The sequence below is a fragment of the Haemaphysalis longicornis genome, unplaced genomic scaffold (genome assembly GCF_048455015.1).
Source record: "Haemaphysalis longicornis isolate Haplotype H1 unplaced genomic scaffold, Haemaphysalis longicornis Haplotype H1 scaffold_6, whole genome shotgun sequence".
Taxonomy (NCBI): Eukaryota; Metazoa; Arthropoda; class Arachnida; order Ixodida; family Ixodidae; genus Haemaphysalis; species Haemaphysalis longicornis.
In genome coordinates, this window is record NW_027526407.1 from 26,044,182 (window position 1) to 26,058,110 (window position 13,929).

Below are 13,929 nucleotides of genomic sequence, written 5' to 3' on the forward strand. Positions count from 1 at the left end.
CCTTGTGAATGATACTTGTTGTTGTTGTGGTTGATAGCACTCATTTGTACAATTTTCGTGTTCAAAAAGTATGCACGAACGCCAAACGAGGCATACGTTATCATGCCGTATTCCTAAGCAGAATAATGCCACGCCGGGATGCTTGATAATATACGGAAGCGACAGCCGAGGTGGCTGTGCTTGATGACAGAGAATATACTACACTACGTTAAATACTTTGTAAACCGCTCGAATGCGTTTTTTTATGCGACGGACATGAATGTTCACATTAGATTCTAGATGTAGGAAGGATGGGGAATACTGTTGTACTTTGACCGGGGGTGTTTCGTTCCGTTCCAGAAACGGTCACATTTGTTCAGGAAATACCTGTTTCGTTAAACGCGTCGGTTTTCTTTCCCTATGGGCTTACAACAGTGTTCAAAAACCCAATTTCTGGAGAAACTAAAACAAGGGGCCAATCCTGATAGAAGTTCTCTCCCGGCTAAGAGGTAAACAGTATTCCTACAAAGTAAAAGAACCTGGGGCGGTATTCTCGTAACTGTCCCTTTTGAAAACGTCCCTTTTGAGTCCCTTTCATCGTGACGTACTTCCGGTTAAGCAGTGGGCGTTGACAGTAGGTTTGTTGCGCTTGCGTTACGTCACTTCCGGTTGTTTGCTTTTAGCCAATCAGGGCTCGCCAAAAGGGACACTTTTGAAAGGGACGCAAAAGGGACAAAACTCGAGAATACCGCCCCAGGACAACCAGATTGCTTATTTTGCAAGTATACATGTCACGATAAGGTGATGTTTGTCTGGAATTTAAAAAAAAAAACACCACTCCGAACCACCACCGTGCCATAATTTGTGTTGACTGCGGGGGCCTAATTTTTTGCCCAAGATTCCGTGTGGCTGCATATTATAACCTGGCAAGCACTTGTTGTCACTGAACATCAAGTGTGCTCCAGTGATAGTCGGTGATATATATAATGATGATATTCAAAAAATTAGGAGCGAAGAGTAAATATACGGCCTCTGTCCGACTAGCGCGGTAAATACTTAAATCTAGAAATGCTGAAACAGGCCAACGATTCATTATCACAAACGTTTGGTGATTGTTACGTAAAGTAATGTAACTACAACGTAACTGCCTTGTCCGACTGGTCTGTTAATTATAAAGAGGTGGCCGTAATATTGTAGCAGAATGCGCAACGCACAAGCGAAAATCAAGCCCTACTACAGCCAATAATGCTGAGCAGGCACTAGTATGCTGCAGTGTTTTCAGTATAAATGCATGTGAAGCAGTAAGACGCCACTCATCGAAGTGCAGCTAGCAATCGCGGAGGCGCCGTAGCGCCGCTGCCGAAATGGCGCGCGCGTGTGGGTCTGTGTACGGGGATGAGTAACGGGGCTGGGGTGGGCGACAACGAACAAAGGAAATGCGGAAGCAGAGTCTGCTTGTTGGTTTATGCGTGTACCAGCAAGATGTGTCTCGCATATACGTTTACAGCGCATGAACGCTATTTTTTCGCGCAGTGCACGTACGTGCTTTTCGCTAGTAGATTGTTTATAAAACGGCCATTAATCTTCGGCATAAATGTTTTTGTGTATAATAACAAACAGTTAAGGCAGTACCTAATATTAACATATAGTATAAAATCCCCCTATGCTGGTTGCCTAATTCAAAAATATTTTGATGGAACCCACTAGTCGACGTCACAGTCACTGCTTTGGGGTTCTCTGTCGTGTAAAGCAAATTTAAGCTCCAAGATAATTGAACCAACAGCACGGGAAATTATAAAACAAACTTCCAATCATGTGCGAAAATTAAACTGCAAGCTAAATTGCCGCAAAGGCAACCGTGCGATCGCTCGCAATGCTTCCGACAACCCGCGCGGCCGAAGGGTGTCCTCCTTTGACGTCATGACGGGCGCAACCAATCAGGGATGTCAAAAGACGAAAAGCGCGCGTCTTTCAAACGGGGCCGCGCTTTTTGCAAGATAAAGGCCACTTGGACTCATGTACGAGAAATTTCAATCTGATATTCGGAATCAGCGCTCAAGAAACTATATAACTGTTAATCTAACTCAAATTTTTTGGAAAGCGCTTCAGCTTCCCTTTAAGGCGTTGAGGCTTGAGCTTATCGACTGAAACAAGGCAAGACGATGACTGAAGCTGATGAACGACTGATTCAACTGGTGAACCGGCTGAGCCTGAGTCAGCCAACTGCGTATGCCGCCTAGCCTGAATGGCGCTACCAGCGCCTCAGGCATGCGTTTGAGTCGCAAACGCCTGCTGCGCCACCGCTATTCTCCCCTGCGTTGCGGGAAAGCCTGCCGCCTGTCTCCGGAGCGCGCGCTTTCGGCCGGCGCTGAGTTCGATATATCCATTTCTTAACCGACCGAGTTCGATACAGAAAATTAAAAATGCATGTAATTCTTTTAAAAAACTGACAATGGTTCGATATAAGCAATAATTCGATATACCCGTGTTCGATATAACGAGGTTCGACTGTAGTAGCATGTTTGGACCGCTTAGGCGGTGCTTACATACGCGCAGCCATGCTCGCAATGAGATATACGTACGGTTCTGCGTTATCGGATACATCCGATAAAATCCGAAAAAAAAACTCGCCTGTAAATATGTTGTGAATTTAGATTTATCTGAAAAACTCCGAATACAGGGACCGCTGCCTGTGAAAACCAGACTACCTTTTTTTATTCGCCGGAATACTTGAACAACTTTTCCTATTCTATTTTTATATTTCCACTTTGTTCGTTCTACTTACGTTCCCAAGCTTCACAAAGGGAGTCGCAGTTGGATCATTCTCATGAAAAACAAGATATCTCCCCACAACAATAGTCGAACCAAGGTCAAGCACTTGTCCCGTTCCCTGCCACTCCACTTCGGGCCTTTTTTCCGTATATGTTCTTTACCTAAAATTTCATTCGCCCTTCTCTGACATAATTACGCTAAAGATTGAACGCTTGCGTAAGCGCAAAGGAACCAGGACGAACGAAGTGGACGGGACACGGCGCTACTATGAGCTCGTTTATTTGCACTGTGACGCCCTCTTTTATACGGCACGGTACACTGCGAATGAAAGAAAAGACGGAAATAGAGGAGCACAAGCAAATACAACAAAAAATAAAAACTAAAAAGTGTACGATTAAAGTTCAAACACCCGCGTTAAAAACGCACTTTAAGAATGCAAAAACTAGTGATTGTATAGGAATTTCAGTTCTTTCTTTGTGTGTGTTATGGAATCTGTGCTGACGCATTTTTGTTTCAATGAAACTAGGCCGGGGTGGTTTCTCTGGTTAGCTGATCCTCGTTAGCTGACACTAACAGTGGAAAATATGCCTGCATATACTACAATGAGTTCTAATGGGATGTCACCACGAATGCTGCAAATATTGACTGTGCAATAAAAAATTCTCTGCTGTTTGATTTTTTTTGTTGTAAATGGCATTTCTTAACGATCAATCCTCTACTACTCTAGTAATCCGAAGAAACTGCGAATTCTGTGTACTCTGAAAGGACGCTCCGAAAAACCCCGGATTTGCAAAAATAAATAAACCCCAAAAAACGCCCTCCGAGTTTGCTAAAAAATAAAGTTCGAAAACGCAGAACCGTAGATATACATAATCAGAAGTAAAAAGGCGCCTCGCATTGAGTGCGCCTTCTTACCAGTGGCCATTTTGGTTGAAGGGAGCATAATTACTCCCTCCGCTGGAGGAGCAACGTTGCTTCTTTTGGGGAGGAACATTAATTACATCGAAGTTATTCCTTTTAGGGAGAATATGTTACACCCTTATTTTCTTAGAGTGCCGCATGCACAGCGGTGCAAAGCTGGAGAAACAGCAGAGCTGTGTAGTGAAGGGCCAGTGCAGTGTGGTGGCTAATCCGCCGAACCAGGGGTGTAGCGCTGGCCGAAGGCAACAGGCCAGCAGGGAAGAAGAAGAGGAAGGAGTTCGGAAGCGGTCGGGCAAGACGACAGCAGGACGGCGCCCTCGCTGTGTAGGCCCGAGGTCCGTCGCCGACGCTTCCTTCGAAGTTCCCGTTGGTCGCGGTGTAGGCCCGACGACAGCCCTGGACGCCGCCGGGAGAAACCGGGGCCGGCACAAGAGTGAGCGGTGTGCCGGCGATGCAGAGCGCGGGCAGCGAGGCCTCGTTTCGAGCCCAAGCTAACTCCTCCCGCCGCTAATCATCGGCACCGCCACGTTCTTCACCGGGTTGAAGCACCTGGGCTCACACGTCTCGTCACCTCTGCGGACGGTCTGCCACCTCGCGTCGACTCGCCGAAGTCACAGGCCCGTCTCCGCTCCATTCATCGTGCCAGCACCAGCGGACTGTAGTGGACAAGTTCGTCGCCAGTCTTGTAAATATTGACCTTCCCTTTTCGTACCTGCCCGTTTAGATTACCTTGTGAATATAAGGCGTGAGTTGGCTCATGAACAGTAATCCGACTCATTTCTCTGCACGCGGTCCGGCCCAATATTCATGACAAGCTGAATGCGCCTTTACTTTCGTTGGATACCCGGCTGTTGCACCTCACATAGTTTTTCCCGAACTTTCCGCTGCAATTTTTCTTTAATGGCTGCCCCGGATCGGTGGTCCGCAGGCTTCTACATGCCTCCCAACGTGGACCACGTTGGTGTTCATAAACTGGTAGGTGTCTGTGCGACAAGATTGCTAAGCATTAAAGCTGCCTTGCGGTCGGTCTTCAATCAATGGTATGCACTGGAATACCACTTCGATGCAACGAAAAGTAAGCAATGCTGATATGTGGCAAATGTGCTTATTGAAATGCGCACTCATCCGCAAAATTTACTTTTTGTTAAATTTTTAAGCACACTCATTGAACAATTCGAGCGAATGAACAATCTATTTCAGTGCTAGGACCCGGACCCTGTCAGGGTAAATGAAGAATTAATTTACTCTGTGGAAATGCTTCCGGCAAGAGTTGTAATGCCTGGCTAGATAGAGCCTGACAAAACTGAATGGGGACAGCACACACTGCATGTCAAAGCACGCGGTTTTGGAGTTCTTTTTCTCGACACTCTTCAGAAGGCTTCGCTCATTGATTCTGACAAAGTTTTTCTCTTGAAAAGGTGCTGCAAGTTCATTCTAGCTTGCATCAAAAGTGTGCTCAAGCGACTTTTTGAACCTAGAGTTTTTAAAGGACCTGCAGCTTCTTGAACCAAACAATATAACAAAGCACTGATTCGATTTTTTCTACCTGTCGTTAGGCGCTTTTATCGAGAAAAGTGGAATTCCGGCTATAGAATCTGAGTATCGCTTGTTCCAAACGAAAGTCGACAATCTGGCAGAGGGTACCCAGGCCATGAACGAATTCTGGGTGAGGATGAAAAAAGCAAGAAAAATTGTCAGAAACCCGACTTTCGCGGGGATGGCTGAGCTCCATTGCGCTCTCTTTGCTATCACTGATTCACTACCAGTGCCAAACGCTGCGGTGGAACACGTTTTCAGCCAAGTATCGCTTACTAAAACCAAACCTAGAAATAGAATATACAACGAGACATTAGTAGCTCTCTTTCACGTGAAGTTTGGTCTGGCCAGCAACGGAGGCTGCTGCAAAATATTTGACCTGGGCCAAGACGTTTTGTCCCGTTTTACTTCAAGCGTTATGTATGGGGCAAGCAGTTACACCCCCACATAACATTATGACGGCTAAGATCCTTCTCGAGCTAATGTACTCTATGTATACTTTCTAGCTTAGCGTATCTTCTTTCTTATGATGTTTATATCCTTTAGTTTTTGCAGATATGAACCCGTGCTTGTAAATAAACTCTTACCCTATTGTACATCGCTATGTGATTCTACGAAGGCTTGTCAGTTTCTGTATGTATATACTGGAAATAGATAGTTCTGTGTTTTTCCCTTAGACTTTTGTTTGTAGCGTCAACAAATGTGATTCCACGAAGCGTTGCAGTTACTGTATGTAGCTGTATAGATTGTACATAGGTGTTGTGTCTGCTGTTTGTCTCTTAAGGTATTGGCTGGGTTGCATTAGTTACGACTCTACGAAGCCTAGTCAGTTTCTGTATGCAGCTCTATAGATTGTAAATAGCTGTTCTGTGTGCTGTTTTTCTCTCGAGGTTTTGTTTGGGTTGCCTCAATTTATGTGATTCTACGAAGCCTTGCCCTTTTCTGTATCTGCCTGTAAATATTGTAAATAATTGTTCGCGGTGGTGTCTTTCTCTAACGCTTTGTGTGTGTTTTGCGAAGTGACAATATACTTTTTTTTCTAAATCGTTCACAGTCATGGCTGGATCTTTTTCTGTAAACCATGTGACACAATACAGCTATTCATGATTTGGAGGTTTTTCTGGGAGCCGCATAGCAAAAATATCGAAACATCGTTTAGTTGGGCGGGCAGTTATGCGCCGTGTATTCTGACCCCGGTGAACTTCCGGCGGCACAGGGCCTTCGTGATGGTAGTTTACCTAGAATAAATAGATGGTACGTGTGGGGAGATAACTACGCCGTTGGCACTTCATATGTTATTGCTAAAAAAAATGTTCTTGCAGAAAAGTATTTTGTAAGCGCAAAAAAAGCACTCAGAAAAATTTTAGGCTACCTTTGATATACTTATAATTTTTTTTATGGGGCTTCTTTAGGCTATTGCGTAGGCCGATGTGCCGGTTTGCGGTTCCAATGATTTGGCAACCCAGCAGGTGGAGCGCATTTGTGCCGGGTGCTAGATGCCACTAGCGGCCCGGGCTCCACAATCCCCTCTCTGACACCCCTCAATCCTACGTACAATGCCATCCTATCCCACTACCTGCACTCCAAAAGCATCTATCCCCCGTACCACCCTACTCTCAGCCACCAACAGTCTCATATCTGGCGCCGGCTAAAAACCGGTACTTACTTTAACCACACGGTCCTCTCCCACATTTCGCCATCACTCTTTCAACACGACTGCCGCACTCCTCCTCAACCCATCATCTGAGCAGTGGGAGTCTGCGCTGACCAGATCGGCTCCGGAGCAACAACAAGCTATGGTCAACTGGGCACTGGAATCAGCGCGGGATCACGAAAACTAGCATTTACTTGAAATTATTGTATGTAGTTGTTTATGCATTGTAGAATGTTTATATTTTCATTCCATTTATCAAAAAAATAGCATGCACTAGTACGAACTGTATATATTATGTACTTTAAATTGCTTTTGTGTAAAATGGAAAGTTCCTGTCACTCATTTTTGACTTATAGCTTCATAGTTGAGGTGATGAGCGTTCTGTGTATCTATACATTGTGCCCAACTGTTACGGTTTCAGTAGAGACCCTCAGTATTGTCAGAGTCCTTCAATGCTTTACTGGTCACGAAACTGCTCCGTAACTCAATGGGAGAGCTTCATATGCTGCGTTTGGCCGCCGCGCGGTGGCGCCACCCTCTCACTGAGGTCACTCCTCGGGCGGCGTTGCGCTGGCCCGAACGGCGGAGCCGCGGCGAGTTGAGTTTGTTTTGTGCGGGAAAACAAATGTAACGTGCATCTCGCGCTCTTGTGATGCGACTTAAGCAGTGCAACGACGATGCCTAACATGCGTTGCGTCCCGGGATGTCGTTCCTTGTACAACGATACCACATAAAATGTTTCCTTGTTCTGTTGACCGAGCGACGGGGAGCTGCGAGAGAAATTGAGGCGCGCCATCCCAAGGCAAAAAACGGGAGATTTCAGCTTCGATTATAAGTGTGTGACAGTGCGTGGAAATGCACTGTGTGTGAGAATGGAAAAAGCAATGCACCCTTTTGAGAGCATCGTGGACCTAGAATTGTACAAGGCTAACTTAAAGCCGGATTTTTGTCATATCAGTCAGGTTATAGCGGTGCTTCATTACCTGTTTGCAAACTTGTATTACCTTGCGCTCAGGCTCGCGTGTAAAAAAGCTTTGGGACGTCCTTGTGCTTTTACTTTTCATATTTCCGCGAATTATCCCATAGGGTTCGTCTTGTTTGTTTTGTAACCGCGCGTGGCCGATTCCGGTTTCTTATCAGGCGTTTCAACCGGAGCGCCCGTTTGCTCTTTTTGTCGTACGTCCTGTCGGGCAATATTGTTTGATATGAAAAGGGTGCCACCTTGTCGCCAACTTGTTTTTTTGTTTCTTCGACAATGTTCTCTATCCCATTTCCATGGATCTGAAATTAATAACGTTCCGAGAGTAATGCATGCATAGCAAACGCCGCGCAACTCATTTTATTGACGTTCATCTGTGCACGTCACACTGCGGACTGCTTCTTCGACGTTTGTGTTTCATTCTATTCTTCTGTAGAACAGGAGCTCGCTAGCTCGCTGCGTTCAGAAAAGCCTTGCGTCGTTCTTGGCTACGTGGCAATATTCTGTTTCCTCTGTGTGCTCTAAATTGCACCGCGAAAAAGTAAATTTTTGTACGCTGGACCACGCTCATTTGTCTCCATTCGTAACATGGAATTTTTGTTGCGCGTGATAAAATCAGTTTTATTGTTCTTTTTTCGCTTCCTGTTTTTGCAAATTGCAAAGTGTGGAAGCGGAAAGACACATGGTGCAACATATGTCTCTTCGTGTTTTGATCCTTCACGTTTCTGCAGGGTTTTAGATGTTCTCAAGTATGTACCCACTCATTGAATCGATAGGTCCCCAGCAGTCTGTGACTACGCAGCTACCGTATGTGTGGTATTTACAACATTTGCTTTAAGAAAAGAAGAAATAGAGATTTAAAAATCCGAAAACACGACGGCGCAGCGCTTGTGCCAGAGCACGCAGAAACCGTTGCCGTTCGCGGCCGAAGTCTACGGTAGTTTACTACGAAAAATAAAACCCCATTGAAGGCAGGTGATGACTTGACAATTCATTGCTAACTACTACGAAAAAAACACACTTAATCAGCGCAGAGACACCAAAAGCAGCGAGCGTTTGCACGCCAAGAGCAGGCCAATACATACCAATACGCCGCGAAAGCGGCGGCTGGATGCGGCGGTGGCGCCTGTAGTGGCGCGCGTGGTCCCTATATGAAACTAGCGCCGAAGTTTCGTGACCAGTAAAGCATTGAAGGACTCTGGTATTGTAAATAAACAAACTAAATAAGTGTCTGCAGAATTCCCCTAAAGGTCAACTTGCACCAGATCATTAAATATGTTCGGGGGCAGTACCACATACAACATAAAAAATGCTTAAGGAGTCGATCAACGCCAAAAACGGAAAAATTGCAATCCTTCAAAATACAGTGCGCAATGCTTTTTTTTTCATATGAATAATAATAATATTACTCAGTATATAAAAAGAGTATACGTCAACGGTACATGAATAGGAATTGTAGTAAAGATTGATTGAAGTACTGTCGCCGTCCAATCCCTTTACCGACTAATCAATCCCTGCATAAAAATTTAGCACTTGCCGATGGCTATCATCACCGGTGCGTGATCGCGCTGCCCAAGTCCACTGCTCCGGCGGCTGGTTCGCCTTGGACTCTTTGCCTTTTGATTCTTCTCCAGAGGGCTCTGTTTTCCTTTTAATTATTCCCCTTGAAATTAGTGGAGGAGCCTAGTTTTTCGGTGAACCGTCCTACAGCCTGGGACTCCGCTGACGGAAGCTACCAATGCCCGTCACTCCCATTGACGCTGCTGACCAACCAGCTCCGCAAGTGCCATCGGTCATTTGCGCTGGGGCGCTCCTTCAGCGCAGCCCGCCGTTTTTCAGCGGCACGGGTTACCATGACGTTGAAGATTAGTTGTCTTCTTACGAGCGAGTTAGCACCTACAACAAATGTGACGACGCTACAATGCTGAACAACTTCATATTTCGCTTCAAACAAGCCACGCTCTTGTGGCATAACAACCAGTTAGTTACCATCAACACCTGATCGGACTTCAAGACCAACTTCACTCGGGACTTTGATCGATCCACCGTAGAAAGCTGCGTACTGAACAACGCCTGCTTGCACGGGTGCTACAACCGGGTGAGAACTTCACTAGTTACATTGAAGACGTTGTGGATCTTCGTCGGCTCGTCAACACGTCGATGTCCGATACTGACGATATAAACCACATTCTCAAAGGAGTAGACGACGTCGCGCTTCAGATTCTTGTCTCAAATTACCCTCAATGCGTTATTGAGGTGGCTGGCCCGTGTAAATGTTTTGATGAACTGCGCCGGCAAAAGACCTTGGTACGCCATTCATTTGCGATGACCGAAACTCTCGCGGGTCTCACATTCTCCAGTAACCAACTGCAACACGAGGTGAAAATAAAAACAATTGTCCCCGAAGAGGCCGCACTTCAGCTATCGGTGGTGCCGTTTGCTGAGGAGGCTTCATCCAGCTTTCCTTCTGCTCGGAAGCCGACCATCAGAGAATAGGTTGCGGAGCGCCTACCACCTGCTAACTTCGCTACTGCAGCCGTCGCACCCGTGGCTGTTCCGCAGGTGGCAGCTACAGTAACTGCAGCTTCAGCTGTCATGCTAGTGACGCAAGTCAACTATTTCGCACAGCCAGTGCAACCAGCTTTCCGCTTGTTTCGGCCAGTGATACTGGCGGTGGCACCTCCCACTTCGCAGCCAGCTCCCGAGTTTCCACCAAGACCACCAGCTGTACAGTACCCGAATTCCTGGCGCACTCCTGACAACTGGCCTATATGTTTTTCTTGCTGCTGCCCCGGTCTGGTTGCCCATTACTGCCGCCTTGCAGTTTCATCTCCGGGCGTGCCCCAGATGTTCGCACGTGCCCCACGACCAGCACATCATAACGTGTCCTCGGAACCACCTCCATCCTCGTTTCCAGCCGACCGTCAGAGACCTCGGATTGTTGTCGCCCCATCGCCGCTCACTATCGCCCATGAATAGCCACTCAGCCCCCACTCCAGAGGGAAACTGACTCACGCAGTTCCTGAGCCATGAGCTGCTTACCTGTCGAAATTCCGGAGCCATCACGTTCCTCCGCAAAATGTAATTGACGTGTTAATAAATAGTGTTCCAGCGCTGGTGGTTGTTGATATCGGAGAAGCCGTGTTGGTCATCAGTGCTAAACTATGTCGCACCCTGAAGAAAGCCACGGCGCCACTTTTGGAACTTTCTTTCCAAACTGCAAGCACAGAACATGTTACACCTTCGGCTGCGTGTACTGCTCGAGTCGCCATTCAAGAATTTCTCTACGCAATTGAATTCGCCGTCTTTCCTATCTGCTCCCATGAGGTTATCCTCGGGTGGAATTTTTGTCGAGCCATAACACCGTAATTGACTACGCTCGCGCTGAAGTCGAATTCTGTTGATAAAATGATGCTCTGGCCCCAAACAATTCCTCTACTCCGGGAGAACAGCGGGTCGTCGAAGAAGACGTGAATATCCCGCCGCAAAGTTCAGTTATCGTCGTCGTTTGCAGCAGCACTCTGGCAGATGGACCTGTTTTATTTACGCCATCAGACGTTTCCGTTGCTCGTAAGGGTTTCCCGCTTCCGTTAGCTGGACTGACATTCCTATATTGCCGCACAGCGATGTTTGTTTGCAACCAGACGACCCGCCTTTTCAGCTTGCTTCGTAAGGAAACTATCGGCAATATCAAACCGGTTGACTAATTTCTTTAGCCTCAACGTTTCCGACAATGCACGTTCACCGAAGCTAAATACGGTGAACTCGATTCATCCTACCGATACACCAACATCGGACAACATGTTCCAGAAGTTGATCCCTTCCGATTCAGACTCCACGCAGCGCGAAGATCTTCTGGTTCTTCTAGGAAGTTTAGCCTTCTTTTTAGTGCAACAAAGCTCGTTTGAGCATAACATCAACGGTCGCCCATCACGTTGACACAGGTACCCACATGCCGTTGCGACAGCGACCCTACAATGTGTCGGCACCAGAAAGTTCCGTTATTACGTTGCGTCATCCGACCTTCTCAATGCCTCTGGTCATTGCGTGTGCTGCTGGAGAGAAAAAAAGATTGGTCCCTCAGATGCGGTGTTGGCTATCGCCGCCTTAACAAGATGGCCCGGAAAGACGTTTATCCCCTGCCTGAAATAGATGGCGCCTTAAATTGTTTGCATGGCACCAAATCTTTCTCCAGCCTTGATTTACGCTCAGGTTAATTACTGGTCCCGGTTGCTGAATCTGATCAACAAAAAAACAGCTTTTGTCACTCTAGATGGCTCATATGAATTTTAAGTAGTGCCGTTTCGCCTATGCAACGCGCCTGCCACGTTTGAAAGAATGATGGATAATGTGTTGCGAGGTCTAATTGGCGGACATGTCTCGGTTACCTAGACAAACCGTTGTGTTTTCTTCGAATTTCATGACTCACCTGACTCGCCTGAACCAAGGATTGGCATGCCTAACTGCTGCTGTGGTTCAACTCAACCTTAAAAAGTGTAGCTTTGGCGCTCGCACATTGACTATTCTCGGCCATGTCATGTGAAAGGATGGCATACTACCCGATCTCGAAAAGCTGCGTGCTGTGGCTGAGTTTCCCCAACCGACGTTAATACCTGTGTTCGTACTTTCAGCGCTTCGTACGACATTTTGCATCTATGTTTGCGCCACTGACCAAACTCTTAAGTGGTGACAACGCCGTGTACTCCTGTTCCAAGGAGTGTGATGGAGTGTCTGTCGATTTAACCACCCATACTGTGGCACTACGATCTGAACGCGCTTACCGAAGTCAGTACAGATGCCAGCGGCGCAGGCCTCGGTGAAGTGTTCGGTCAACGCAGACCTCACTACGAAGAGTATGTAGTCGCGTACGCTAACCAAACTGTAACAAAAGATGAACAAAACTACTCGGTCACGGAAAAAGAATGTCTTGTCATCGTATGGGCTCTTTCTAAATTTCGACCCTATCTCTGCGGCCACCCTTTTCATAAAGGTACCGACCGTCAGGCGCTGTGATGGCTGTGGTCCTTCAAAGACCCCATGGGACGCCTTGCACGTTGGGCGGTCCGCCTGCAGGGATGAGGTATTCGAGTTGTTTATAGAGCTGGCTGGAAGCACTCTGATACCGACGCACTCTCTGGCTTTCATCCGCCTGCTAACCCGGACCGTCTTGTAGGAACCTATACGCTCGTGTCATCATTGACCTTCACCGACATAGCTTCCCAGCAGCGTGATGATCCATAGATAGCGAAGATCATCGAGTTTCTATGCACTACACCAACCTCTAAACAGGCGAGCGCCCTTCGACACCAAACCTCTCACTTCGCCATACGGGATGACCATCTTCTCTATCGCCACAATTTTATGCGGAAGTGGCTTCTTATGGTTCAGCGCAGTTTGCGTGGACATGTTTGCGCTGCTTACCACGCCGATCCCCAAATCACTCACGCTGGACTTCTTAAAACGTACACGCGACTCTGCTAACAATACTATTGGAGAGAAATGTACAGCTCGTCCGCGAATACATTCGTGCCTGCATTGACTGTCAGCGCCACAAGACGCCTGCTCCGCAACCAGCCAGCCCTCTGAAGCCTTTGTCATGCCCGCTTCGGCCTTACGACCGTGTTGGCATCGACCTGTACGGCCCCTTTCTGTGCACTCTTTTCTGCAACGTGGCTCCAGCTCACCACGATAGCAACGTACAAACAACCGGAGCTATTTAAGGATGCAGGAGCACAAAACTTCTTATATAAGACGCAAACTGCTGCACACCGATGAAAGAAAACATTTAGGTGCTCCGCTCTACCTGCCGGCATGCTGTAAACACAGGGACATGCAAGCAACGCACGGGCGGTATCGTACGCACGCTACTTTGCTGAAATAGCGCGCGCTCGTTTTACGGCGGCTAACTCAATACAAACTTTGGGTGCTGCGCGTGCGCAGTTCCACCGACGCCAGGGAATAGCGAGCGGTAACACTTTGCGTAAGGCTGAAAAAACTCTAATGTTCACTGTAACCCTCGCGAATGCAAAGTCGACTCCCACAATCACGGTATACGCAGTTCACAGTCCGTAAGAACTAGGAAACTAGC